A 24,225-nucleotide genomic window follows, 5' to 3' on the forward strand; every position below is an offset into this window, starting at 1 on the left:
GTAAACAGCAGAGGGCAGGGCTCTGAGGCTTCTGGGTAGAAATCGGTGTCATAGTGAACCCTGGAGGAGACCCCAAATCAGCCTCCCCACGCCTTCTCTGGCCACCCTGACATCTCCCCCGCCTCTTCCTCTGCCCACCTTCTGTGGCTGAGAAAACCTCTCTTCTTTCCCTAAGAGTCTTCTTACATGGAGGTATATCTAACGTGAGTAGTTTTGCATTTGCTTCATCAGGAAGGCTTTAAAAATGCATTTTCGGGTCTGTTCAGTACAGTGTGTCTCCATGTAAAAACTTCCAAGCAAGTCACTTTAAGGAAGTTGATTGTTTTTATTCCTTCCGTCCAACCTTGCCAGGCCACGGCCCAGTGCAAACCATGTGAGAACATCACAAACCATAAAGCAAATTTGGGGCTTCCAAGAACCCTACCTGCCCAATTATCTCCATTCTACCTAACTGATTGGGACCCCTGGCTAGCACCTGTGCGGCTGGACCAAAGGATAAACTATGAGATGTCAATGTCCCCTCCTGTCCCCCAGACCCATAGTGACATTGGCCACCGTGACCAAAATCACCCTTTACAGGGGTTATTTTCTCAATTTTACAGGTGAGGAAAAAGAGGCCCCGGGAGATGAAAGTGTCTGTCAAGTTGTCCAGCAAATCAGTGGCCTGGTCTTCTGACTAGAGAGGGGGCCTCAGAAACCACTGCTGGCTTGTGACTCTGTTGGTTAAAAATTCTAAGAGAAAAGAAAACACTTGGAGGTTGTATACAGGACTTAGCATTGCTCTGGAGTTTCCCAGACACCGCAGTTTGATCAGCTCAAAAAGGCCCAGACAGTGCTGGGGACAGCAGTGGGGACAGGGCTGACAGCTGGGCTCCAGACCAAGCGTCTGAGCGCAGACTGCTGACTCTTTGCGGTGACACTCTACTCCAGCCCCTGGAGAGGAGTGATGTGTCTGACGGGGGCGCCGCAGGAAACAGCCGAGCCTCCCAATCCACAGCAGGCTTCTGCAGGAACATTTCCTTTTAGAAGCAAGACAGAGAGCAGCATGGATTTCTCCTCCAAGCACAGGGCCTTGACGTCCACAGAAGAATGCCCTTGTCCTCAGGTCACACGTGGCCCTGCTCTCCCTTCTGGCTTTCTGTGCCCGTCCTCCCCCTCCTCCTTTGCCCTGATGCTGCCTGCACAGACCCAGGAGCCTCTCAGATCAGGACCGACACCCCCTGGGCTGATGCCCAACTCAGCCCTGCGACAGAGGCAGATACTGAAGGGCCCAGCCCAGTGCCTTGTACACGGTATGCATTCAACAACTTTTTGCTGAGTTAAAGAGCTGGGAAAAAATCATGAGGGTGATCTAGAATCTGGAAGAGCAAGTCTGTTGGGGGCGGGTGTGTGGGAATCGATTGGTTCCAGTGAACAATGGGCCTCTCCTGGCCAGAGGAGTTTATGCTTGAGGCCCTCTACTTGCACCCAAAGTGGTATAAACTTCAGGCTTCACAAAACCTGGATCCACCCCTGGTCCTTGTGCTCCAGCTTTACAAACTCTGAGGCCTGCATATTTGAAAGCAGAATCCCAGCATTAGGTGGAATTCCAAAAGATTCTCTGGTTCATCCCGCAAGCAGGTAGACCCATGAACTCCCAGGACCTCTTTTCTCAGGAATCTGCAAGGGTAGATGTCACCTCCCAATTGCCTTTCTAAGGTTTGATTCCCTTAAAATCAAGACAGTTCTCTTTAAGTCTGACTGCTGCCTCCTACTTTAATGGAACATCATTTCCTCCATTCAGGCTTTGTGGATACAGAGACCATACTTCCCCTTCCCCTAAGAATATTGGCATCTCCCTCAGAAAACCTAGTAGACAGATGGCAAAGACAATGCGGCGTCCTTACCACACTACGTCCTCCTCCAGAGCACACAGGAAGACCTCCTTTCCCATCCCTCCTTACAGGTAACGTGGGGCCATATGACAGAGTTCTGGCCAATGGTTATGGGTAAAAGTGATATAAACCCCTTCCAGTCTCAGCCCTTAAAAACATCTTGCTTGAACTTCCAGTTCTTTCTCCCCTTCTGCAGAACCTTGGGAAAAATGTGTATTCCAGACGATACAGCTGTGAGATGGATGTAGCCCGGGTCCCTGAGCCACCTCTTGGAGGGAGCTACCAAGCAGGGACAAGATGGAGAAATTAGGGAGGAATGAACTTTTACTGTGTTAAGACACTGAAATTCCAGCATTGAATTATTACCGCAGTGTAGCCTAACCTATCCTGATTAATACAGTCGTGGTCTCTCCCCCCAGCCCCCACTCTCTCAAGTTTAGGTTGCCTCTTCCATGGCAACTTAGAAGTTCACACGAACACGAAGTAGGAGAGCGAGGGATGTATCACGACAGAAATCACTTTAAGGAAAATGAATTCAAATGAATCACTAAACCATCCCTGAGCCTCCTCTCCCAGTTAAACATCACCAACACCTTCAAACATTCCCCTGGATCCAAAGTCCATCCCTTTGATCATCTAAGGCTCCTTTTTCAGGATTTCCCTCAGTTTCCCACATCTTTTTTAAGAACCAGTGACCCGGATTAGAAAGATCGCTCTGATAAGAAGAGACTCTGTAACATATTTGGTATAGAATACAGGAAACCTCCTCTTGTTTTTCCTTATGTCTATAGCTGCAAAAACACAATATAGCATGAAAAATCTTTAATCCCACAGGTTAAACCTGGCAAATCAAGCACATGGATTTATCATTGTTTCTTTCTGAAAGTCCACTAAAATGTGCGTCAAGGTATAAAAAAGGTATAAGCCCACAGGAATGAAAAGAATAAGAGAAAAAAAACTAGCAGAAGACAAAAGATGTCAACAGATTTTTGGAAGATGGAAAGCAGGTGGAGGAATTATCAGAGCTGAGAAATCTGAATACCATGTGCCTACACAGGGGGGATGCTAATGAGAATGGAGCCAGTTCAAGCTGTGGAATCTTGGCAAGACAAAGCGATTGCAGGTACCGACCGGGGACCACAAAAGACAAGGATGAGTTGTAGAAATGGAAACTGGACAAGTTCAGCCCAACTGGAAACTGGGGGATCAGCAGAAAAATGCCCAAGGTCCCCACACCCATTTGGTACAGCTAGGTGATCACCTTTCCCTACCCCAGCAGGGGGTTTATTCGGTGGAGAAACTGAGAGTCTAAAGCCCAAATCGGGACTTCCCTGGTGGCACAGTGGTTAAGAATCCACCTGCCAATTCAGGGGACACGGGTTTGATCCCTGGCCCGGGAAGATTCCCACATGCTGCGGAGCAACTAAACCCGTGCGCCACAACTACTGAGCCTGAGTTCTAGAGCCCGTGAACCACAACTACTGAGCCCGCGTGCCACAACTACTGAAGCCCACATGCCTAGAGCCCGTGCTCTGCAACAAGAGAAGCCACCGCAGTGGGAAGCCCGTGCACCTCAATGAAGAGTAGCCCCCGCTCGCTGCAGCTAGAGAAAGCCTGCACGCAGCAACAAAGACCCAACACAGCCAAAAATAAATAAATTAATTAATTAATTTTAAAAAATTAAATACCTCTTAAAAAAAAAAAAGAACAGGAACAGTAGAGGAGAGAGGCACCAGAGGGAAAATAGGAGGACTAAATGAAACCCTATCTACAAATGGTTGTACCCCCAGGGCCACACAGCTCCGAGGACATTGGCAACTGATCTGCACGACGCCACCCCATTCACCCACCCCCACCCCAGAGAGGTGGCTGCTGGATTCTTCTTTGGAGAAATTGAATGGCCCCTAAAAAAGACCTGCTACTGACATTTGGGGAACCCCAAAGAAATGGCCTCTATACAGCTCCTATGGTGAAGCTCATCAACTGACAAATGACACCCGTGCAGAGAATGTCCAGATGCTTCTTAATACTTTACTCTTAAATATTAGTGGACTGCGAAGGATAACCAAGAACTTGAGAAACATCGGCAATATGAAGGACAGGAGCTGAAACCAGCTGATCACCAACCAAAGAGAGGAACCTGGAGGAAAGAAAACATCAAAGAAGTGGTCACGGGCTTCCCTGGTGGCGCAGTGGCTGAGAGTCCGCCTGCCAATGCAGGGGACACGGGTTCGTGCCCCGGTCCTGGAAGATCCCACATGCCGCAGAGCGGCTGGGCCCGTGAGCCATGGCCGCTGAGCCTGCGCGTCCGGAGCCTGTGTTCCGCAACGGGAGAGGCCACAACAGTGAGAGGCCCGCGTACCGCAAAAAAAAAAAAAAAAAAGTGGTCATGAATATCTTCAGAGAGATAAAAGGACATATTTCATCCATGAAACTAGAACAAAAGACTATACGAGAAGGAATAATCCAAACTGGATTGTGGTGATGTTGCACATTTCTGTAAATTTACTAAAAATCATTGAATCATACACTTAAAATGGATGAATTTCATGGTATGTAAATTGAACCCTCAAAATACTGTTGTATGAAAGGGAATAATCAGAAAAAAAAGGAGCAAACCCTTAGATATTGAAAATATGATAGCAGAAATAAAACAGTCAATAGAAGGGTTTGGAAGATAAAGGCAAGAAAATCTTTGAAAGTGGAAAAAAATAAAAGTATGGAAAATAAGAGAGAGAAAAAATAGGGAAAGCAGAAGATCTACCTGGGAGGCCCAACAAAAGAAAGAGAATAGAGAAAATGGAAGGGAATGTATTATCAAAGAAATAACACTAAAAAATTTCCCAGGACTGAAGGACCTGCATTTCCAGATTTTGAAAGTCCATTGAGCATCCAACACATGAATGAATGGAGGCCCAGACTTCTTTCATGGTGATGTGTATGAAGGTAAAAGAAGATATTAAGTTTCCAGAGGGGGGGATAATATCAGATTGTAAAACAAAGAGATCAATACTAAGAATGGCATCAGACTTCTCATCGGCAACTTTTCATTCTAGAGGTCAGAAAACAACAGAGGAATACATCCAGAATTGCCCCCTTCAATGGTAAAAACAACAAACAAAACTAATTTTAGAAAGTAAGTCTTGGGTGAGATCAAACGTGTGTGTGTTTGTGTGTATGTGTCTGTGTGTCTATGTGTGTGTCTGTGTGTCTATTTGTGTGCATGTGTGTCTGTGTGTGTTTGTGTGTGTCTGTGTGTATGAGTCTGTGTCTGTGGGGGTGTGTATGTGAGTCTGTGTCTGTGTGTCTGTGGGGATGCGTGTTTCTATGTTCATCTCTTCTGGCTTTCTCAAAGACCCTCTCTCTCAGGGCCTCTCTCTTCTTTCACGTCATTTTTTCTGCACACTGCCCTCCTTCCTCTCCCCTTCCTGTTCTCTCCTCCTCCTTGTCTTTCTTCCTTAACTGACCATCACAAAGAACGGGAGGAATTTTTTTCCTAATTGCTTCCTTCATTTGTTGTCATTTTCTCTTCTTTCTTCTCCATCTTAAGATCAAACATACGGAACACTTTATGTTTTTGATTACAAAATTGAAATAAAGCTGCCTTTTGTTTTTTCCCTCTGTAGTCTGTGGGAGGACTCTCCCTGGGTTTCTGCCTGGGAGATTCTGTCTCATTTCCACCTTTGGTGGGTGCAGTTCACGTTTTGTGGATCACCTCAGATGAGAATAAGAGCTAGCTCTGAGCTCAAATTCATCGTGTACATTTGGAGACAATTCCAAACGGGTCTCTCCTAGTTCATTAGGAAAAAAGAGCTTAAACTTGGTCCTCAATAGGAAAAGATCCCCTTGTTCTTGATCCTTCTACCCAGCTGGCCTTCCAAACCCCAAGCCCTCACTAAAGCGGTTCTGTGGCTCTAGGCCAGGCATCAGGCAGGGATTGGATCCTGCTTAGTGTCGAGACTGGCAGCAAGAACAATCCACTCCTCAGCACACATTTGTGGAGTGCCAACTATGGGCTCGGCCCTGGGATACAGAGACACCTGAGACTTGGCCCTTATTCTCAAGAACTCACTGTGTGTGGCAGGGGAACAAACACCTAAACAAATAACCATCACCCACCATGACCACTGTGGATGCCAGAGCAGCACGGAGAAGGTAGGGATTCCCTCCATCCTGGGGCACTGAAGAAGGCTTCCCAGAGGAGGTGACCCGGGAACCGAGTCTTGAAGGACACGTGAGTCACCATCGGATGGAGAAGGCCCAAGGTAGGGGAGGGCAGGCTTGGCAGAGCGAACGGCCTGTGCAAAGGCACTGAGGTGTGTAAGGACATTTCTGTGTGACCCAATTGGGGGGAGGGTATCCCAACTCTCCCCTCGGAGCTCCCCAGGCCCCCGTGACATGTGTCACCCTGTCAGGGGAGAGACAGCCGTGTCTGGTCCTGCATGATTCCATGGTGTCCTGTGAGTGACAGCTCTGTCATTAGCAGGGCAGAGGCACGCTGTCCCTGGATGAGGAGCTCAGGATCTGACGGCCGTGCTGTCAGCCACCAGCCCCATTCATTCCCAGCCAGACGCTTACCTCCGCTGCCCCCTGCCCCTCCGCAGAATCGCCAGCTCTCCCGGGAGGCTAAGGGCGGGGGCAGCCCTGTCTCTTTGGGGGCTGGGCTGGACCGGTCTTCAGGGCCGTGGTGACCGGCTCCATGGTAGCAATGGTAAAAACAGCAGCAGGGTGGACAGATCACAGCTTTGGAGAGTCTTGTCCAGGACTCACTGTGTATTCCATCTCTGTGGCCCAAAACCCTCCCCTCCCCAGTGCCTGGCATGTGGCAGGCCCTTCATACGTGTTTGCTGAAGGAAAACTGTGCTAGGAAAGGGAAGAGGAGAGTAAGAGAGAGAGACAGACAGAAAGATTGATTTTCAGATGGGAGAGAACGAGGTGAGGTGTTGAGAGCACCGAGGACCCCGGGCACACAGTGGTTCCGGATCACACATACGGGGCACGTGTTAAACTCCAGGCCCTACTGCAACACCTTACACGAATTAACTCCATAGACCCTCACAACAATTCCATTTTGCAGTTGAGGAAATTGAAGCCAAAAGGGCTAAGTAACTCGCTCAAGGTCAACTTGCTAATGCACAGGGGAGCCGCCTGGCCTCAGAACCCGCTCTTCTAACCGCGCAGTGTGAGAAATGCCGCAGCCGGGGAAGGGAAGGATCCTCATGGGACACAGAGGAGATGGCGCCCCTGGGGAACGGGGATCACTGACCAGGAGGGTGAGACAGTGCCCTCGCGGATTGCTCAGCGCAGGCTCTGGCCCTCAGGCCTCTGCACAGGCTTCCTGCAGACCCGCTCCTGCGCCCACTGGCTCCTGCAGTCTGCTGGCCTGAGCGCTCCCGATCAGGAGTGTGGTGGTCTCCAGGGGGCCTTGGCCTCCACTGCCAGTTGTGGGTCAAAGGAGCTCGGCTCTCAAAGCCTCGGACACCATCTCTTTACAAAAACAGCTGTCCAGACGGTCAGCTCACTTTGCCCAGTGCCCAGATCCCAGCCAGCCGGGCTGCCCCCAGGGAGTCAGCTGAGTGAGGGTGGGTTCTCACAGTGGCTTTCAAAGGCCACCAAGAAACCCTCCTCTCCAGAACCCACTATCACTTCCCTCCCATGGTCCTCCCTCACTACCTGGGCCTTGTATTCTCCCTGGTCTGATGTCCCAGGCCATCACCTCTTCTCCTCACTGAATAGTAATCACCCTCATTTGAATCCCTGGTCTGATGTCCCAAGCCATCACCTCTACTCCTCACTGAATAGTAATCACCCTCATTTGAATATCACCTTGTGCCCGGCACTCTGTCGAGCCCACTGCGTGACTCACCTCGTTGAGTCTTTGCTGCTGCATCCTAGAGGGCAGGTATCATTCTCTTCTCCGTGCAGGAGGGAAGGGAGGTGTAGGGCATCCCCTGGTGGGCTGGGATTCCAACCTAACCTACCTGTTGGAGCCAAGCCATGCCCTTCAGCCTTTGTCTTCTTAGTGACGCAAGGGGTCCTGGGGCCCCTCTCTTTTAGCACTGGCTTAGATACCTTCTCAGACTACAAAGCTTCATCTCAGATGAGAAATGAAGTCCGAACAAGGATGTTTCCAAGAGCAGAGATGGCAGCCTCTGTCACAGGGGAAGGAAGCCCACGGGAGTCATCTAAGTGCTAAGATGCCCCAAAGGGATCGAAGGAGCGGCAGACACATCATGGGCTGCAGGGGTTCACAGGGGTCAAAGGGCATGGCCAAGTAGGAGAGGCGGGGGCAGAGGAGGCCGGGGACACCCACTGCTCCATCCACTGGAGAGGGCAGAAAACGAGAAATAGAGGACTGCAGATTTTAGCAGATAACTGGCCCTACAAGAAAACAAAGGTGGCAGTGGGAGACATTTCGTGCGGGCACAGATTCAGGATGTACAGGAAGTGGAAACCCAGGCTGGACTCACGGATTGCCAAACTCCCGGGTGTGGTCCCACCTGCCCTGGTTTATCACTAGCACCACTCTCAGGGCCAGAGTGCCATCTACAGGGAACCCTGCATCAACACGGAGGCTACTGGGGCTGATCTTAAGGGTTGCTGATCATCAGTCAGTGTCTGGTAATGACTGTGGGCTACAAACCAGCGCCCAGGCAGCTGCCTAAAGCTTAGGGCAGTCACATAGTCACCACTCCTTTCCAGCAACCTTCTGAGTAATTCGGGAGGATATTATTGTACCCATCTTATGGATGGAGAAACTGAGTCTCAGAAAGCTAGAACCTAACTAGTTGGCAGTGGAGCCAGGCAGGGATTCCAGCTCAGACCCTTTGACAAAAAACTCTGTGCACTACAGCTGTCTCTCTTGTCACAGAAGAAAGAGAAGAAGTGTGGTGGATGAGATGGGATGAATGAAGTGAAAATCTGCTGGTTGGAGGGGTCAGAGAGCAAGAATTGGTGGCTTGGTTCTGTCACAGGCAGAGAGGACCTTGAACCTGCCAAACCATACCCACCCCAGCCAGGGAGACCAGACATCCCCAGACAGCCCATTCTCCTGGGTCTGTCAGCAGATTAAACACATGAAATTGAGCTGTTTAAGTGGGATTGTTGAGGGGGGTGAGGCGGCGTTTTTAAACACCTCAATAACTGACAAGATAATTGAGAACACTCTTTTTTACTCTCTTTGGCGCCTGTCTTCACAGCAAGTCCTCGTCGGCCAGAACTTGGAGGCTGAGGCTGTCTGCCCTAATGAGGAGAAAATACTCAAGTTGTCTAAACTCACTGATTTTTCTGAAATTTGAAACTTCGAATTTCCTGAGCCATGCTCTGTTAATTGGCCATCCAGATTCTCGAGCTTGTGTTTAAGTGTCATTGATACAAAACAAAGCGACCCAGTCAAGTTTACAATGACAGCTGTGCATCCGTTAGCCACATGGGAAGGGTTGACTCAGAAGTGGTTCACAGTGAATTTATTTATTCCCGGGACAACCTGCTTTTACCACCCAACTTAAATCCCCCAGGAGTTTGTCCCAAGACTAGAAGGTAGCTGCTATAATATCCCAGGCTAATTGCAATATTATCCTAATGGAAGCCAATTACAAGGAAGATCGGCCTCGCCAGCCAACGCTTCCTCTCCTACACCCAGAGCTCACAGAGGTAGATTCTACTGTTCTGGATAACTTTGTCATCTGATTATCTATAATGCAGCTCTTTTTCTTTCTAATTTCCACTGTTGCACATTTATACTCCCTAATTAGTCACCAAGTATTTATTGGTTGCCTTCTGCCTGCTCATCCCTATGATGTTTGCTTTGGAATGGAAGCCCTAAAAGAGAAATATTTGCTCCTTTGGGGCGTTAGCCTCTTCTGGGGTCTTTAGTTAGACGAACAAGTAACATATATTGAGCAGTCTTTGTGTGCAAGTCACTTGCCTGGAAATCCTCACATCTGAGAATGGATCCGTTGTGGAGAATTTCTAAGGTCGTTAAAGGAGAAAGAACTAGAAATGATATCGCCTTGGGACTTTTCTCTACACGACCCAGCCAGAAGAGCATAAGGAGAGAACTTTGATTTCATTCACTAACTCACCAAATATTTGTTAAACACCTACCCAGTGCCAGGTCCTAGGAGGCAATTTCACAAAAACAAAGGGATTGCAAAAACGGAGCCCTTATCTCCAAGAGTTGACAGCACAGCGAGGAGGCTATATCTTTAGGATTTTTTTAATGCAAATCACAGCATGGAACAGAGTCAAGATTCAGGAGTGGTGAGGAAATTCGGCTCTGGGGAAGTCATAAGAAAGACTCATTCTGCTAAAAGTACAGCGTCCTGTAAGTTTCTACCTATTTATGGCCTGCCTCAGTCCTCAGCAAGTTGAGAAAATAGTAGAGAGCCACTCCTCTGGACTCATTTCTGACCCTCATTGTTGAAAAGAAGAAATGATGGTGCAGTGGGGTTCTCCAAAGAAACAGAACCAGTAGGATATAGAGTGATATATGAGAGGAAATTTATTATGGGAATTGACTTACACAATTATGGAGGCTGAGATGTGCTGTGATCTGCTGTCTGCAAGCTGGAGGACCAGGAAAGCTGGTGGCATAAAGAAGGCCAAAGGAGGGTCAGACTGGTGTAAGTCCTGGAGACCAAGGCCAAGAACCAGGACCTCCGATTCCGATGTCTGAGGCCAGGAGAGATGGATGTCTTAGCTCAAGAAGAGAAAGAATTCGCCTTTCCTCCACGTTTTTATTCTGTTCTAGCCCTCAGTAGAATGGATGATGCCAGCCCACACCGGTGAGGATGAATCTTTTTCACTCAGTCTACTGAGTCAAATGCTAATCCCTTCTGGAAATACCCTCAACAGACATACCCAGAAATACCGTTTTACCAACCAGCTGGGCATCCCCTAGCCCAGTCAAGCTGACTAGTAAAATGAACTTTCACAGATGGGCTCACAGCGGTACAGCCCCCATCTGGAATGATGTCCCTCCACTTCCTGACCACGCCCAGCTTCCCAAACTTTAACGTTTGGACTCCTTTTCCCTGCATCCTAGGGCCTAGGTCTCGACGCTCAACCTACCTCTCCATCTTCTGCATCCTTCCTTGGTTAATTTTTAGCTTCTCGCTTCTCTTACAAAGACAACATTTAGCCTGAGTCGTGACCTTGCATCAACCCTTCAGCCCCAGGGAACCACCCCTCCTGCAGGTCTTGGAAGGCAGGACTCCTCCCAAACCCGGATAATTCCGGCTTCAGAGGCAGGACCCACCCATCCACGAGAGGGTAATGAGACGCAGCTTTTAAAGAAATGCAAGTGGGGAATTCCTTGGTGGTCTAGTGGTTAGGACTCCGCACTCTCACTGCCAAGGGCCTGGGTTCGATCCCTGGTTGAGGAACTAAAATCCCACAACCTGTGCAGTGTGGCCAAAATAAATAAGTGAAAAAAAAAGAAAAAGAAAAGAAACACAAGTGATTGCACCAGGAGCTCACGGCTAAACCCAGATTTTAAGAGGCTGCGAATGAGAAAAACTAAAGGACAAATTATAAGAATGGATAGTTTCAGAAATGTTTACTAATGAGATGAATATGTGTTAAGTCATTTAGCACAGTGCCTAGAACGCAGTAAGTATTCAATAAATATTAAGTGGTATTCATATTAGTAGTAGTAGTATTGAATCTCAGAATGATGAGAGCTTATAATAAAATGTAAATGTAACAAAAGCAGCCTTTAAAAGCTAAAATTTTTTTCAGAGCAAGAATAACAGTCCAAGGCAGACGATGTGATGTTAATAAAACACTGAAAAAAGTTAAAGCCTTATTTCTCCTAATTTTCTTCCACTTCCTTTGTTAAAGAAAATAATATTCAACCTGGAAAGGTTAACAAACATGATTATGGAATAATGGGGACCCAAGACAGACAATGCAGCACTCAAGGAGAGCCTTGCTGCTTTGCACGAGCTCTTGATTCCAACTAAATATATCTGAAAAATTTCCAGTATGATATAGAACCCCTACTGGTAAATCTTGAGAAATCAGGAGGCTGAGAGGGGTGGGGATAAATTGGAGATGCCCAGATTTGACGGAGAAAATGGATTCCAGAAATTACAGATTGGTATGTCTGCTGTTGATCTGTAGTCAGCTAGGTTTTGAGCCCTTATCAAAGATGGCAGGTGTTACTGGTGGCCAAGGTGGCTTATTAAGGGTAATTGGCCAAATTGACCTCATTTCCATTATTAATAGATTGGTACATGGAGGCATTGCTATACAAATTGTATACTTAATTTTAGCAAAGCACCTGACAGAATTTTTCAGGATTTCTGATGGGCAAGATGAAGAATAAGGGCTAGGTTTAAAGTATGACTACCAAATTGTAGGTGGCTGAATATCCACATCTGAAGAATTAAACAGGGTCTTCCCTGGTGGCGCAGTGGTTAAGAATCCGCCTGCCAACGCAGGGGACACAGGTTCGAGCCCTGGTTCAGAAAGATCCTACATGCCGCGGAGTAACTAAGTCTGTGTGCCACAACTACTGATCTTGCACTCTAGAGCCCATGCGCCGCAACTACTGAGCCCACGCGCCACACCTACTGAGGCCCTCGCACCTAGAGCCCATGCTCTACAATGAGAAGCCACCGCAATGAGAAGCCTGCACATTGCAACGAAGAGTAGCTCCAGCTTGCCGCAACTAGAGAAAGCCCACGCACAGCAATGAAGACCAAACACAGCCAAAAAATAAATTAAAAAAATAATAATCAAAGAGTGCCCAATCCAGAGCACATTCTAGGCGCTCAGTAAATATTTGTTTATTTATTTATTTATACAAATACATGAATGAATCAAGCTAGAGGGAGGTTTCTGATGGCATGCCCTAATCTCGTTCAATATGTCTTATCAGTGATTGAGAGGATGACTTATGAGTCATGATATCAAATTTGCAGAAAGTCAAACTTGGAGGGAGAACTGGTACATTCAATGGCAAAATCCAAGATTCAAAATGAAGCCAACATACTCCCTCTCATGAGAGCACCGGAATCACAACTAGCTGCTGAACAATCATCGACAGGAAGACACTGGAACTCACCAAAAAAGATACCCCACATGCAAAGACAGAGGAGACGCCACAATGAGACGGCAGGAGGGGCACAATCGCAATAGAATCAAATCTCATAACTGCTGGGTGGGTGACTCACAAACTGGAGAACGCTCATACCACAGAAGTCCACCCACTGGAGTGAAGGCTCTGAGCCCCACATCAGGCTTCCCAACCTGGGGGTCCAGCAACGGGAGGAGGAATTCCTAGAGAATCAGACTTTGAAGGCTAGTGGGATTTAACTGCAGGACTTCGACAGGACTCGGGGAAACAGAGACTCTACTCTTGGAGGACACACACAAAGTAGTGTGCACATCAGGACCCAGGAGAAGGAGCAGTGACCCCAGGGGAGACTGAACCAGACCTACCTGCTAGTGTTGGAGGGTCTCCTGCAGAGGCAGGGGGTGGCTGTGGCTCACCGTGCGGACAAGGACACTGGCAGCAGAAGTTCTGGGAAGTACTCCTTGGCGTGAGCCCTCCCAGGGTCCACCATTAGCCCCACCAAAGAGCCAGGTAGGCTCCAGTGTTGGGTTGCCTCAGCCAAACAACCAACAGGGAGGGAACCCAGTCCCACCCATCAGCAGTCAAGTGGATTAAAGTGTTACTGAGCTCTGCCCACCAGAGCAACACCCAGCTCTACCCACCACCAGTCCCTCCCATCAGGAAACTTCCACAAGCCTCTAAGATAGCCTCATCCACCAGAGGGCAGACAGCAGAAGCAAGAACTACAATTCTGTAGCCTGTGGAACAAAAATCACATTCACAGAAAGATAAACAAGATTAAAAGGCAGAGGGCTATGTACCAGATGAAGGAACAAGATAAAACCCCAGAAAAACAACTAAATGAAGGGCAGATAGGCAACCTTCCAGAAAAAGAATTCAGAATAATGATAGTGAAGATGATCCAGGACCTCAGAAAAGAACGGAGGCAAAGATCGAGAAGATGCAAGAAATGTTTAACAAAGACCTAGAAAGAAACAGAGATGAACAATACAATAACTGAAATGAAAACTACATTAGAAGGAGTCAATAGCAGAATAACTGAGGCAGAAGAACAGATAAGTGACCTGGAAGACAGAATGGTGGAATTCACTGCTGCGGAACAGAATAAAGAAAAAAGAATGAAAAGAAATAAAGACAGCCTAAGAGACCTCTGGGACAACATTAAACATAACAACATTCGCATTATAGGGGTCCCAGAAGGAGAAGAGAGAAAGGACCAGAGAAAATATTTGAAGGGATTATAGTCAAAAACCTCCCTAATATGGGAAAGGAAATAGCCACCCAAGTCCAGGAAGCACAGAGAGTCCCAGGCAGGAAAAACCAAGGAGAAACACACCGGGACACATAGTAATCAAATTGACAAAAATTAAAGACAAAGAAAAATTATTGAAAGCAACAAGGGAAAAACAACAAATAACATACAAGAGAATCCCCATAAGGTTAACAGCAGATTTCTTAGCAGAAACTCTACAAGCCAGAAGGGAGTGGCATGATATACTTAAAGTGATGAAAGGGGAGAACCTACAACCAAGATTACTCCACCTGGCAAGGATCTCATTCAGATTCGATGGAGAAATCAAAAGCTTTACAGACAGCAAACGCTAAGAGAATTCAGCACCACCAAACCAGCTCTACAACAAATGCTAAAGGAACTTCTCTAAGTGGGAAACACAAGAGAAGAAAAGGACCTACAAAAATAAACCCGTAACAATTTAAAAAATGGTAATAGGAACATACATATTGATAATTACCTTCAACGTGAATGGACTAAATGCTCCAACCAAAAGACACAGGCTCGCTGGATGGATACAAAAACAAGACCCATATATATGCTGTCTACAAGAGACCCACTTCAGACCCAGGGACACATACAGACTGAAAGTGAGGGGATGGAAAAAGATATTCCATGCAAATGGCAATCAAAAGAAAGCTGGAGTAGCAATACTCATATCAGATAAAATAGACTTTAAAATACAGAATGTTACAAGAGACAAGGAAGGATACTACATAATGATCAAGGGATCAATCCAAGAAGAAGATATAACGATTATAAATATATATGCACCCAACATAGGAGAACCTCAATACATAAGGCAACTGCTAACAGCTATAAAAGAGGAAATCGACACTAACACAATAACAGTGGGGGACTTTAACACCTCACTTACACCGATGGACAGATCATCCAGACATAAAATTAACACAGAAACAAAAGCTTTAAATGACACAATAGACCAGATAGATTTAATTGATATTTATAGGACATGCCTTCCAAAAACAGCAGATTACTCTTTCTTCTCAAGTACACATGGGACATTCTCCAGGGTAGATCACATCTTGGGTCACAAATCAAGTCTCAGTAAATTTAAGAAAATTGAAATCATATCAAGCATCTTTTCTAACCACAACACTATGAGATTAGAAATCAATTACAGGGAAATAAAAAAAACACAAACACATGGAGGCTAAACAATATGTTACTAAACAACCAAGAGATCACTGAAGAAATCAAAGAGGAAATCAAAAAATACCTAGAGACAAATTACAATGAAAATACGACAATCCAAAACCTACGGGATGCAGCAAAAGCAGTTCTAAGAGGGAAGTTTATAGCAATACAAGCCTACCTCAAGAAACAAGAAAAATCTCAAATAAACAATCTAACCTTACACCTAAAGGAACTAGAGAAAGAAGAACAAACAAAACCCAAAGTTAGCAGAATGAAAGAAATCATAAAGATCAGAGCAGAAATAAATGAAATAGAAACAAAGAAAACAATAGCAAAGATCAATAAAACTAAAACCGGTTCTTTGAGAAGATTAACAAAATTGATAAACCATTAGCCAGACTCATCAAGAAAAAGAGGGAGAGGACTCAAATCAATAAAATTAGAAATGAAAAAGGAGAAGTTACAACAGACACTGCAGAAAAACAAAGCATCCTAAGAGACTATTACAAGCAACTCTATGCCAATAAGATGGACAACCTGGAAGAAATGGACAAATTCTTAGAAAAGTATAAACTTCCAAGACTGAATCAGGAAGAAATAGAAAATATGAACAGACCAATCACAAGTAATGAAATTGAAACTGTGATTAAAAATCTTCCAGGACTTCCCTGGTGGCACAGTGGTTAAGAATCTGCCTGCTAATGAAGGGGACAGGGGTTCTATCCCTGGTCCGGGAAGATCCCACATGCCGTGGAGCACCTAAGCCCATGCACCACAACTACTGAGCCCACGTACCACAACTACTGAAGTCCATGCGCCTGGAGCCTGTGCTCCGCAACAAGAGGAGCCACCGCGATAAGAAGCCCGCACACCGCAGTGAAGAGTAGCCCCTACTCACCACAACTAGAGAAAGCCCATGTAGAGCAACAAAGACCCAACGCAGCCTAAATAAATAAATAAATTTTAAAAATAAAATAAAAATCTTCCAACAAACAAAAGTCCAGGACCAGATGGCTTCACAGATGAATTCTATCAAACACTTAGAGGAGAGCTAACACCCATCCTACTCAAACTCTTCCAAAAAGTTGCAGAGGAAAGAAAACTCCCAAACTCATTCTGTGAGGCCACCATCACCCTGATACCAAAACCAGACAAATATACTACAAAAAAAGAAAATTACAGACCAGTATCACTGATGAATATAGATGCAAAAATCCTCAACAAAATACTAGCAAACAGAATCCAACAACATATTAAGAGCATCATACACCATGATGAAGTGGGATTTATCCCAGAGAAACAAGGATTCTTCAATATACACAAACCAATCAATGTGATACACCATATTAACAAATTGAAGAAAAAACATATGATCATCTCAATAGATGCAGAAAAAGCTTTTGACAAAATTCAACACCCATTTATGATAAAAACTCTCCAGAAAGTGGGCATAGAGGGAACCTACCTCAACATAATAAAGGCCATATACGACAAACCCACAGCAAACATCATTCTCAATGGTGAAAAACTGAAAACTTTTCCTCTAAGATCAGGAACAAGACAAGGATGTCCACTGTCGCCACTATTATTCAACATAGTTTTGGAAGTCCTAGCTACGGCAATCAGAGAAGAAAAAGAAATAAAAGGAATACAAATTGGAAAAGAAGAAGTAAAACTGTCACTGTGTGCACTTGACATGATACTATACATAGAGCATCCTAAAGATGCCACCAGAAAACTACTAGAGCTAATCAATGAATTTGGTAAAGTTGCAGGACACAAAATTAATGCACAGAAATCTCTTGCATTCCTATACACTAACAACAAAAGGTCAGAAAGAGAAATTAAGGAAACCCTCCCATTTACCATTGCGACAAAAAGAATAAAATACCTAGGAATAAACCTACCTAGGGAGACAAAAGACCTGTATGCAGAAAACTATAAGACACTGATGAAAGAAATTAAAGATGATATCAACAGATGGAGAGATATACCATGTTCTTGGATTGGAAGAATCAATATTGTGAAAATGACTATACTACCCCAAGCAGTCTACAGATTCAATGCAATCCCTATCAAATTACCAGTGGCATCTTTTACAGAACTAGTACAAAAAATCTTAAAATTTGTATGGAGACACAAAAGACCCCGAACAGCCAAAGCAGTCTTGAGGGAAAAACACAGAGCTGGAGGAATCAGACTCCCTGACTTCGGACTACACTACAAAGCTACAGTAATCAAGATAATATGGTACTGGCACAAAAACAGAAACATAGATCAATGGAACAAGATAGAAAGCCCAGAGATAAATCCACACACCTATGGTCAGCTAATCTATGACAAAGGAGGCAAGGATATACAATGGAGAAAAGACAGTCTCTTCAATAAGTGGTGCTGGGAAAACTGGACAGCTACATGTAAAAGAATGAAATTAGAACACTCCCTAACACCATACACAAAAACTCAAAATGGATTAGACACCTAAATGTAAGACCGGACACTGTAAAACTCTTAAGAGGAAAATATAGGAAGAACACTCTTTGACATAAATCACAGCAAGATCTTTTTTGATCCACCTCCTAGAGGAATGGAAATAAAAATAAACAAATGGGACCTAATGAAACTTAAAAGCTTTTGCACAGCAAAGAAAACTACAAACAAGACGAAAAGACAATGCTCAGAATGGGGGAAAATATTTGCAAACAAATTGATGGACAAAGAATTAATCTCCAAAATATATAAACAGCTCATGCAGCTCAACATTAAAAAAACAAACAACCCAATCAAAAAATGGGCAGAAGACCTAAATAGACATTTCTCCAAAGAAGACATACAGATGGCCAAGAAGCACATGAAAAGCTGCTCAACATTGCTAATTATTAGAGAAATGCAAATCAAAACTACAATGAGGTATCACCTCACACCAGTTAGAATGGGCATCATCAGAAAATCTACAAACAACAAATGCTGGAGAGGGTGTGGAGAAAACGGAACCCTCTTGCACTGTTGGTGGAAATGTAAATTGATACAGCCACTATGGAGAACAGTATGGAGGTTCCTTAAAAAACTAAAAATAGAATTACCATATGACCCAGCAATCCCACTACTGGGCATATACCCAGAGAAAACCATAATTCAAAAAGACACACACACCCCAGTATTCACTGCAGCACTATTTACAATATACAGGTCATGGAAGCAACCTAAATGCCCATCGACAGATGAATGGATAAAGAAGAAGTGGTACATATATACAATGGAATATTACTCAGCCATAAAAAGGAACGAAATTGGGTCAAGTGTAGAGATGTGGATGGATCTAGAGACTGTCATACAGAGTGAAGTAAGTCAGAAAGAGAAAAACAAATATCGTATATTAACGCATATATGTGGAACTGAGAAAAATGGTACAGATGAACCAGTTTGCAGGGCAGAAATAGAGACACAGATGTAGAGAACAAACATATGGACACCAAGGGGGGATAGTGGCAGGGTGGTGGTGGTGTGATGAATTGGGAGATTGGGATTGACATATATATACTAATATGTATAAAATGGATAACTAATAAGAACCTGCTGTATAAAAAAATAAATAAAATAACATTCAAAAATTCAAAAAAAAAAAATGAAGACAACAGATTGGGATGATGGGCCAGGGCCTAGAAGAAATGAAAAGAGACAAGTGTCATTAATGAGGTTCCTGAAAGCAGCTGAACAAATGTAGAAGAGGGATGTGGCTTCACAGCAGTTCATGGAAGAGATCTGACAAAGAGATTGGAAATGATCAGAAGCTAATGTGTTACATTAGCATGAAGTATCTGCCAAAGCACAATGGCAACCTTCGGCTATACAGGAGTTTCGAGGAAGAACAGTCCCAGCGCACACTGCTCCAGCAACAACAGCTCGTATTTATTGAGTGCTTACTGTATGCCAGTACTGTGCTGTGCCTACGAGTGATTTCTTGTATCGTTTTGATCAAAAAGGATGTCAATCATCCTGGCAGAGGGAAAAGTCTGTTTGTATGTAAGACTGAGCAGAAATATAATGTGTGGAGTCCGTGAATTGAGGGCAACATCATAAGAGACAAACAGTGGTGGTGGGAGAATTAGGGTGTTTACATTCCTGGGACCCTCAGGGGGAGGTGAGCAGTGAATCAAGTTAGATTTCAACCAAATGGAGCCATTGACCTGACTAAGGCTGAATTATGTAGACCCAGCCTAGGGGTCTCAGTGTGGTGTCCTCCTCCTCAAGTGAATGCGTTGCAAAGAGAAAGGGCTGGAATAACAATAACTAAATTGTGGAGCAACACATTGTCCAGTGAGCCCCACCCTGGGGGTTGTTTGGGAGAGGGGTTTGTGCAGTGGATAAAGGGTGAGATTAAGAAGACATTCTCTTGAAAACAATGCCATGGGGACTTCCCTGGCGGTCCAGTGGTTAGGACTCCATGCTTCTACTGCAGGGGGCATAGGTTCGATCCCTAGTTGGGGAACTAAGATCCCGCAGGTCGCACGGCATAGCCAAAAAAAAAAAAAAAAAAAAAAAAGCCATGAAAAAAGAAATAGGTGGACAGACTGCTACAGCTTAAAAAAGATTAAAGAAACATAAACAGGGACTTCCCTGGTGGCTCAGTGGTTAAGAATCTGCCTGCCAATGCAGGCGACACGGGTTCGAGCCCTGGTCCGGGAAGATCCCACTTGCCGCGGAGCAAGTAAGCCCGTGCGTCACAACTACTGAAGCCCATGTGCCTAGAGCCTGTGAAACAAGAGAAGCCACCACAATGAGAAGCCTGCGCACCGCAACGAAGAATAGCCCCCGCTTGCGACAACTAGAGAAAGCCTGTGCGCAGCAGCAACGAAGACCCAGCGCAGCCAAAAATAAATAAATAAATAAAAATTTTTAAAAAAATAAACAAATGTAACGGATAAAACTTGATTGGATTCTGGTTTGGAAAAAAAAAACCTGCTATAAGTGACAACTGGTAGACAATTGAGAAAATTTAAATATGAACTGGAAATGAGATATTACGAAATGAGTAGAGCTTTTCTCAGGTGTGATAATTCTCTTGTGTTTATGTTCAGAATATCTTCACGTTTAGGAGATCTGGGCTGAAATTTTTAGGGGTAAAGAGTCGTGGTGTTTGCATGTTATTTTCAAATGAATCAGCAAAAGAAGTGTATATAAACAGAGATCTAAAGAACCAATGGAACAAAGTGAACAATTGTTGCATCTAGGTGAAGATTTTCTAAATCCTGCTTTCAACTGTATGTTTGAAAATTTTCAAATAAAAATGTTGAGGAAAGAAAAAGAAGGGAGTTACAAATATGTAAGGAAGTAACTCCTTGAGCGTCTGAGTCAGGCCCATCAGCTGATGTTGGTTGCCACTCCTTCCCCATCACCACACCCCCTCTACCAGGGACCAAAGCTCCTTGGGAGGAAAGCCCTGTAGGCAGAGATGGCAGATCCCCTTCCCCTACTGGTTTGTGTGTATCCACTGGGCTGATTAGCAGTTGTGACAGCTTGCTATTCTGGATTGCTGTCCTTTACTCTAGCCATCACCAAGCCAGGCCAAGCCCACCTAAAGGGGTTGGACAGCAGAACCCCTCAGAAAATGAGAGTCAGCACCACCCTGACAATAATTCAGATGGAGACATTGAGGCTCAGAGAAGTTTGTACTTTTAACCATGGTCATACAGCTGGCCTGTAGCGGAGTGAGGATTTGAATCCAGAGAGCCTTAACTCTAGGATCCAATCTGTTAACCATAGTACTGGGCTGGCATCTGCAGAATATCGGGCCCACCACTGGCCCCGCATTTTAGGAAGGATGCTGACCGATCAAAGCAAGTATGGCAGGGAGAGCCACTAGGAGAACAGGAGAGGCTGGAAATCTTGTCCTATGAAAAACCTTGGGGACTTCTATACAGGATAAAAATGACTTGGGGGGAATGCAACGACTGTCCTCAAGCGCTGAAAGAGATGGTATATGGCAAAGCAAAGAGGTTTATTCTGCACAACAGGCTAAGAGATAGATTTCAACTTTCTAAGGATTAGAGAGAGTTATCTCAAGCCAGAATGGGCTGCTTTATGAGGTACTAAGCTCCCTGACACTGAAAGCGTTCAAGCAGATGCTGGACAGCCATTGGTCAGGCTTTCTACGCTGAGATGCTACTCTCCCTCTCTTCTCAAAGTGCCTACAGCACTGCTGAGACCTGCCGAGTTGGCACCCTCATTGCTATTGGTTTCCTGATTATAAACTTCGTACAGCTTTACTGAATATTCGCGTATCATACAATTCACCCACGGTAAGCAAACAAGTTGATGGTTCTTAGTAAATTTATAGTTACACAACCATTGCCACAATCCAGTTTTAGAACACTGTGATTATCACTTTTGCTTCCCAAGAACATTATCAGCATCCAGGGTAGGTCTGGGTCTCCACTGGCCTCAGCGCATGTCTGTGCCCTGGCTCTTCCCCTTCATCCACTGCTCATTCCCCTGGCGTGTCAGCTGACACAGCTCTGCGCGTGCTGCTGTGTCCCTCCCCAGACGTCTCCACTGGGCACTTTTGCTGCCTTCCCTCCACCTCTGGCAATCTCTGGAGGCCAGAGCCCACGGCAGTAGTATGTACTGGAAGGACATGGGCCCTGGTGCCCCAGACCTGCATTTGAATCATGATCACGTGGCCACCAGCAAATCACTTTGTATCCTTGAACCTCGGTTTTCCCCTTTGCAAAGCAGATATAATACAAGTGCCTTGCTGGGTGTGATGATTAGACATGATGTGTGCAAAGCACCTAGAAGAGTACCCAGTATGCTCAGTAAATAGCAGAGATTACTGCTTCACGATTACAATTGTCGGGGCCACCTTTATAATTATTGGCAGTCAATTCCTGGGTGCTCTGGGTGCCTACTTTGTCTTTCTCTTCCAGGCATATCCCTGGCTGTAGTTTTCTGGGTCACTCTTGCTGTCCAAGCAAGAGGATGGATTCTCCCACACTTGGGAACCCGGTGACCCACCCCGGCAAGGGCTGCGTGTCAGTGGGGTGGCGCAGCAGCACCACCTAGTGGCAGTGAGCTGCAGCAAGCTATTTACCGACCAAATTAGTAGCTGGTCTAAGGATTTGGACACACCTTGGAAGTCACCTAGTTCAGGGGTCCCTCCAAGGCTTGCGTGTTGGTCACAGCATCCTCCTAGAAGCCTTCCCATGCCGTGCATTAGAGTAAAAGAATGAAAATCAAAATAGGAGAAAAGTTCTTAACTGTGATACTCCTCTAAGTTCACCTGGTGGTAAAAAGCAAAGTTTAAAAAGTGTCCCCACCGGCCTTCCCTGGTGGCGCAGTGGTTGAGAGTTCGCCTGCCGATGCAGGGGACACGGGTTCATGCCCCGGTCCTGGAATATCTAACACGCCGCAGAGCAGCTGGGCCCGTGAGCCATGGCCGCTGAGCCTGCGTGTCCGGAGCCTGTGCTCCGCAACGGGAGAGGCCACAGCAGTGAGAGGCCTGCGTACCGCTAAAAAAAAAAAAGGGTCCCCACCAAATCTAGATAGAACGCAGACCAGTGGTTAGTAAAGGCCTACGGCCGAGAGGTATGAAAGAAATGGGGAGTGACTGCTACAGCCTACAGGGTTCCATTTCAAGGTGATGAAAATGTTCTAAAATTGACTGCAGTGATGGTTGTACAAATCTGGGAGGATACTATCGAATAAAACCAGCGAAGTGTAATGGGGGAACTTTATGGAAATGTATCTGAGTAAGGTTGCTGCCAGAAAGGGTGAAAAGAATATCAAAAATTTCAAAAGAAAAATGGGTCCTCAGAGCATATTGTCAGATTTTCTGTGTACTGTTTGACAACCTCCAGATACCCGTGGACAAAGGACTCAGGTCACTTCAAGATGTCATGCTTCCTTTCACTTGAAATCTACCTCCACAGGAGTATAAAGCTACCTGTCTTCAGAAACTCACATGCAAATATTCTCAGCCCTGTTGAGGCATTTTAAATAGATCAAAGTACATGACCCACAATATACAGAACTGACTCATGGACCCCCCCACCATTACCCCATATTCTTAGTATTCACACAGAGCTGTACCCCAGGTAAGCCTGGGAACTTCCTTTCCAGGCAAGGAAACTGGGAGTCAGAGGTTGAGTCCAGTTGAACCCAGCTAGTGAGCGAGCAGAGCTCGAATTTCAGCCTTGGCCTTTGATTCCAGATTCAGAGCTCTCGCCATTCTGATAGGACAACCATACATCCCCTTTTATGCCCCATGTCCCTGCATAATTATTAGAAGCACCTCTTTCTCTCTCAAGGTAATAAATTCCAGTCACCTAACTCTGGGGCAGTCTTTTCCCTGGGGCTCTGCCTCATCTGTCATCAGGCTGATGCCTCAGGACTGAAGCTGTGTTCAGGCCAACAGCACCTCAGCACTTCCCAAAGCACCCCCCAGCTCCCCAGACCCCTCACCTGCCCAGAATGGGTGAATCCATAGAAACAGGAAGTAAATCAGTGGTGGCCAGGGGGCCGTGGGGAAGGGAGGAACAGGCATTGGATGCTCATGGATCCAGGGTTTCTTTTGGGGGTGATGAACAATTAGTAGGGTGGTCGCACAACTCTCTGAATGTGCTAAAAATCACACTTTAAAAAGAAAAACAGTGAGTGTGGGACACAGCAATATGGTTTTTTAAATAAGCATCCCAAATGGTCTTATTAGCACTTCCCATGGTTAGAAAAGGACAGAGGATTCAGCAGGATTAGGTGAATAGAGTGGGAAAGATTAAACAGAGCCCCCCATCCCACCCCACTTAACTGTTCCTGTAAATAAT

At 45.4% G+C, this 24,225-nt stretch overlaps 1 protein-coding gene across 4 annotated transcripts in view; it reads right to left on the bottom strand.

Annotated features, from left to right (window-relative positions):
• Positions 1–24,225, bottom strand: part of LOC113606677 (ADP-ribosylation factor 2) — a 100,075-nt gene that overhangs the window by 60,316 nt on the left and 15,534 nt on the right. The gene's annotated exons all lie outside the window — the stretch shown is intronic.

Source organism: Aethalodelphis obliquidens, unplaced genomic scaffold (genome assembly GCF_003676395.1).
Source record: "Aethalodelphis obliquidens isolate GAN/ISIS:26980383/991018 unplaced genomic scaffold, ASM367639v1 scaffold44, whole genome shotgun sequence".
Classification (NCBI taxonomy): Eukaryota; Metazoa; Chordata; class Mammalia; order Artiodactyla; family Delphinidae; genus Aethalodelphis; species Aethalodelphis obliquidens.